Source organism: Pelodiscus sinensis, chromosome 6 (assembly GCF_052426305.1).
Source record: "Pelodiscus sinensis isolate ZL-2025 chromosome 6, ASM5242630v1, whole genome shotgun sequence".
In the NCBI taxonomy this organism is placed as follows: domain Eukaryota; kingdom Metazoa; phylum Chordata; order Testudines; family Trionychidae; genus Pelodiscus; species Pelodiscus sinensis.
In genome coordinates this window covers 129,839,052-129,845,149 of record NC_143057.1, presented here as the reverse complement: position 1 = coordinate 129,845,149, position 6,098 = coordinate 129,839,052, and positions in this window count along the sequence as shown.

Sequence of the window (6,098 nt, the reverse complement as noted above, 5' to 3'; positions counted from 1 at the left end):
TCGAGCCGTGCCAGGTGCAGGGTCTGCTGGCTGGGTGCTGGCAGGCTTGCACCTGGCATGGGCACCGTAGCCAGCCTGTGCCCCTTTAAGGGGTCCGGGGCCGGGACGGGGGCAGGCAAGTTTCCCTGGTGTTGGCCAGAGTGGCCACCAGGGAAAGCTGGGGAGGGCTAGCCTCCCACTAGTTCGAATTAAGTGGCTACACAGCCCTTAATTCGAACTAGTTAATTCGAACTAGGCGTTAGTCCTCGTAGAATGAGGTTTACCTAGTTCGAATTAAGTTCGAACTAGAGGTTTGCATGTGTAGCGCCTATTAAAGTTAATTCGAACTAACGTGTGTTAGTTCGACTTAACTTTGTAGTGTAGACATACCCTTAGAAATTAGCTGATTTCACAGTACACAGAAATCCTGAACTATTTCCATCAGTAATAATTAAATTATTTACAGACAGGGAAAGCAAGAAAATGCTTCCTGAGCACTTGTGAGAATTAAAATTCAATGATATAAACGTCTGAACTGGGCTTGTCACAAATGAACGAGTGAATGACTAGTTCAATCAACAAATCATGTCTGGTGTCAGGATAATTATTTTGTATATATGGACATGTGTCTTGACATGTTGTGACGGCGCGTTGGGGTTCCCCCGTCTCCTGCACCCCCGTAATGGCATGAACAGACTCCACCAGCCAGTAGAATAGAGGGAGTTTATTGCTTCTCCAGCATACAGCACAGCACAGATGTCATCTGGTTACAGGAACTGGGGGTAGGAGGCCTCAGTGCCCCATCTTGAGATGGGGGGGTGGTTGGGCCCTACAATCCCAGCCCCCTCCCTAGCTCCTTGTCCCCTGCTTCCCAGACCAAAACTAACTAACTTACTTCCAGCCCTGCCCCCAGCCAGGGGCGGCATCCACCTTCCTTTGTTTCTCTCCATGGGGGGTAGCTGGTCGGACAGGTTGAAAGACCCTTTTTGCATAATGACTCACCCCCTGCCCTGCTGGGCCCTGCTACAGACGCAGCCAGCGGGGGTCACCCACAGCCCCAGCATAGCAACCAGCAAGGTACCCCCCCACTATGTGATATGGTGGTTGTTGCTGTTTTGTTGTAGTCATATTGGTGCTTGGATGAGAGTCAAAAGGTGAGTGAAGTAACGTCTTTAATTGGATCAAATATGGTTGGTGATAGAGACAACCTTTGGAACGCCTCCGGGCTCTTCTCCAGGTCTGTGACTCTCGAAAGGGCTAATCTCTCACCAACCCAAACTGTTCCAAAATCATTTAAAAAAAAAGATATTACTTCCCCCACCTTGCCTCTCTCTGGGTTTTAACAGCTGTAACGCTTGAACTCTGTGCATCTCCACTTTGTCATTAAAAGATGATCGGACCTCTCTCCATAATTACCTAGTAACTGGGAAAATTATAAAACGATGAAAAGCTTAAAACATTACACAACATTATAAATCAAAGAGTGCATTCCACCAAGCCTTTTTGTAAGCCAGAGCAGCAGGGGTGAAGCATTACACAGGAGATGGGGGGGATGGGAAAGAGCTTATATTCCCGGTGGCTACGTCTAGACTGGCATGATTTTCCGCAAATGCTTTTAACGGAAAAGTTTTTCTGTTAAAAGCATTTGCGGAAAAGAGCATCTAGATTGGCACGGATGCTTTTTCCGCAAAAAGTGCCTTTGCGGAAAAGCGTCCGTGCCAATCTAGACGCGGTTTTGCGCAAGAAAGTCCCGATCGGCATTTTCGCCATCGGGGCTTTTTTTGCGCAAAACAATACCACGTTGTCTACACTGGCCCTCTTGTGCAAAAGCATTTGCAAGAGGGCTTTTACCCGAATGGGAGCAGCATAGCATTTCCACAAGAACACTGACAATCTTCCATGAGATCGTCAGTGTTCCTGCAGAAATTCAAGCGGCCAGTGTAGACAGCTGGCCAGTTTTTCCACCAAAGCAGCTGCTTGGCAGAAAAACTTGCCAGTCTAGATGCAGCCACTGAGTTCTTCTGAGTTGACGTGCCTCCTTGAAACTGCAATCACACCAATCACACTCTGTCTAGGAACCAGTGACCTCCAGAGCATGAAGAAGGTTTGCAGGTGAAGATGGGAGCAAAGAAAATGTCTTTATTGTTAATCTTGATGAAAGAACAACACTGCTCAGAAACAGCTTCCACAAGGCCCCTGCCGAGATAGTTCAGCTGGACTGATAAATACAACTTGTAGGGAAAACACAAACAAAAGCTGCGGGTGAGGCTAGGTCATTAGGAATTGAATGGAAGGTAAATGTGAACTTTCAACCATCCAGCCAGACATCACCCACTGGGACTCATTTCCCTGGGGGGTGGGGGGAGACACATGGGAGAGCTGATTTCAGTAACACTCATCTCCTCTGCACCCCCCTGCCTCACATTAGGGAAGCAGCAGCAGCCCCCCCACCCCAGAAAAGTGAGCAAAACTTCTGAGCCAGCCAGAGAAGCAGGAAGATAAGACCAACTGCTCATGGGGGATGGGGGGCAATTTAAAGGTCTCCCCAACGACTCAGAGTGTTATACCCCCGCTGGAGCCAGTAGCCCAGCCCTTCTCAATTCCCCTAGGGGGCTCTTACGGGGAAAGGGGAAAAAAGGGGGGGGGTGACCCACACCTGCTCCACACTAGCACACACCCAGATAGCAGGGTTGCTCCGAATCCCAGCCAGCTGGCACCCAGAGGGAAGCTGGGGACACAGACACAATTCTTCCATCCCCACCAAACTCAGCTGCCCACCCCGCGCCTCTTCCAGCACAGCCTGCCCCACCCTCTCGCCACAGGGCTTCTAGGGGGGCCTCTGTCCCAGGGAGAATGGGGAGCCCCTGCCCTGGGCACCCACCCTGCTGCTGCGCCCACCAGAGCAGAGATTTACCTGACACAGGTAAGTGCCTCTGTCCTCCCTGCCCCAGGCTGAGGTGGCTGCTGGGTTTCCCTCCTGTTTAGCTGGCTGGCCCCAGGTAAGATCACATGAGACTATTCAAATAGGGATCTAGGGGTCAGAGTGGACCACAAGTTGAATATGAGTCAGCAGTGTGATGCTGTTGCAAAAAAAGCAAATATGATTCTGGGCTGCATGAACAGGAGTGTGGTGAGCAAGACACAAGGGCTACGTCTACACTGGCCCCTTTTCTGAAAGGGGCATGCTAATTTCACAGGTCGTAATAGGGAAATCCGCGGGGGATTTAAATATCCCCTGCGGCATTTAAATAAAAATGTCCGCCGCTTTTTTCCGGCTTTTAGAAAAGCTGGAAAAGAGCGTCTACACTGGCTCCGATCCTCCGGAATAAAGCCCTTTTCCGGAGGATCTCTTATCTGGGCGTCCGCTCAGGGCGAATTGCTCAAATCCGGGGCTCCTTACAGCCCCCAGACTGGTGACCTTCCCAAACAGGCCACAAACCAGTCCCACAGAGCGCTTCAGCTGCCTGCCTGAAGCCTCATGAGCAAAATCCCTCCGACACCCCAGCAATATCCGTGCCCCAGATGGCCCTGGGCCTCATGCACAGGTGGGGGGTCCTAGCACCCAATCCCACCTACCCCGAACAAGTTCTGTCCGGTTCCAAGAAACCAGCCACAGATCCCTGGTCAATTTACCCTCTGGACCTTACCCACAAATCACGCTGGGCCAATCCTTTAGAATCTATATCTAAAGGTTTATTATTACAAGAAAGAAAAGCCTGAGAGTAAGGTTATTAAAGTACAGTATGTTACATGCACCGAATGTCCCAGTTCTCGGTGCAGGCTCTAGCAGAGATGTTATAGCTGCTGGCTTAAAAGCCCTTGTTGCGCATGTAACCCTTCTGCCGGGTAGGCCAGGCAGTAACCAGTGCTGGGTTCAATATCTTGGGGTCAATCTCACATAGAACCGGCTCGAGCCCCCACCCAGTAATCTGGGAAATTCACGCACCCCTGGGCGCCTCTGAGAGGCAATGCTTCCCCACTCGCAAGCACCGAGTCTGAGTGTAGGAAAGAAACATTTAATGAAACAGAGAGAGAAGTCGTACGGCATTAACTTGGGGAAAACACCACAAACAGAGACCATAACCCAAACATGAGCCAAGCCCCCACCCCAGCCAAGAATCGCCCGAAGTCCAAAACAGTCCGACAGCCCAAAAGTCTCTGTCCCTGGTCCCTGCCACCCAGAGTCCCAAAGTTCACCCGCAGGGTTTCACCTCCCAACCTGGGTAGAAATGGGGGTGGGGGGATAGATAGGGGGCACCTTATACGAAACTCCGCCACGCTCCATCAGCTGTCTCGTCCCACACCTCTGGACGCTGTGCTGGGCACCTGCCGCCGCGCCTCATCTGCTGCCGCCACTGGTCATTGCTCCTCGCTGGCCACCACTCCACGCCTGCTGCCACTTCACTGGCAGCAATAGGTCTGGCCTCAGTCAAACCAGTGATTTCAGCTCTCAGTGATTTCAACTCTTTAGCCACCAGCTGGGCTGGCAAATGAATCCAGCTTTCACTGGACTAGCAAAAGAAAAGACTCCTCAGGGAGTCTGCTTTAGGTCTGTCCTTAAAACAAAGGGGGAAAGATGCAGGCCAGGCCAGGCCAGTCTTATAGCTCACACCTGGCAGGTGTGACACAGGTTGACTCAAGCCCTTTAACCTTTTCCCCCAGCTCTGTTCACTCAACTCTGGAAGGGGGAGGCTTGTTCTTCCGAGACCTCTTCCCATGATGGTGTCTCTCCTGCAAGCACTGGTGGCATGTGTTACAGTTCCCACATTTAGGGGTAGCATGATTAGTGACCCCCACAACAGTCCCAAATTATTTACACTTCTCCACATTCCAGTCCAACACTGACCCTCCATCAGCCCCGGCTGAATGGGATTTACGCAGCCACACCTCGGATTCTCTTCTGAGCTGTATTTACATGTCAACAGTTAATTACCTTGCAGAGCTAAACAACTGTAGTGGGCACACCCGCCCCTCCTGTTAGCTGGCTGACAGCAAGCAGCAGTTCAGCCCCTGCTTACACGCATCCTAGGATCAGGATGGGTCCACAGGTCTTTCCGGCTCTTTGATCCCTGCACTGCTGCCTCTGGGATGAAGTGCTGAGCTGAGAACCAAGATGGAGTCGACCACATGGCCTCTTTATCCCTCCTTCCTGGCCTCTTCTTGGCTGCAGCAGGTCACCTGGCCAGCGGCCTGTCCCTGTGCTCCCTGCTGACAGCCCTCAGGTGTCAGCCCTCCCCCCACAGCAGCCATCTGAGATTTCAGTGGCTGGAATCAGACTGGGGCCCAGGAGGGCACGAGAGCCTCCCCTGCCCCCCAAACAGACGAGGAGACAGAACGGGGCCATTTTAAAGCTGCTCTCTTGCCCCGAGCCAGGGTTAGAACCCCCCCCCATGACCTGCGAGCCCTGCGAGGGGCGTGCAGCCCTTCAGGCCTCTGCTCGGGTCACCTCCGGGCGCCGCGGTGCCAAGGGAGTGCCGCGCGGGAGCGAAGTGCTGCCCAACGGGCTCCCCGGAGCCTCCTGCTTCGCTCGATCCGTGGCCTTCCTCCCCCAGCCTCCCCCGCCGGGCTGCAGGGACGCGCCGTGGCGGCAGACTGCCCCGGGCCCCCCCGTCATCGGGCGGGAGCCTCGTGGCAGCTCCGATGCAGCTGCCCCTCTCGGGAGCTCTCAGCGCCAGGGCCCGGAGCGGACCCCGAAGGGGCTGGTTCTGTTGCACAAACGCCCCTGCCCGCTGCTCTGGCCACACCGGCGGCCTTCGGGGCGGTGGCGCTCTGCCATCGCTGCTCTGGGCTTTGCTCAGACCACGGCGCCACAGCAGCCTCGAGGCCACGCCGAGTTCCACCGCGAGCTGGGGCTGGCCCCTTCATTGCCTCAGGGCATGGAGGTGGCTGAGCACCAGGGTGAGGCGCGAGCGACGGTCAGGCCCCGGCCCGCTCCCCCCAGGACCAGCCTCAATTCCTTTCACTCTGCGCGAGGGGAAGGAGGCCGGCGCACCAGGTGCCGGGCTGCCTGGCAGAGCCAGGGCAGGCGGCTGACAGCGGCCGAATCCAGGCACACCCAGGAGGGGGCCCCGCCCAGCACCGCGGGGTAGCTGCTCGCACGGCTCCGGAGTTCTCCCAAC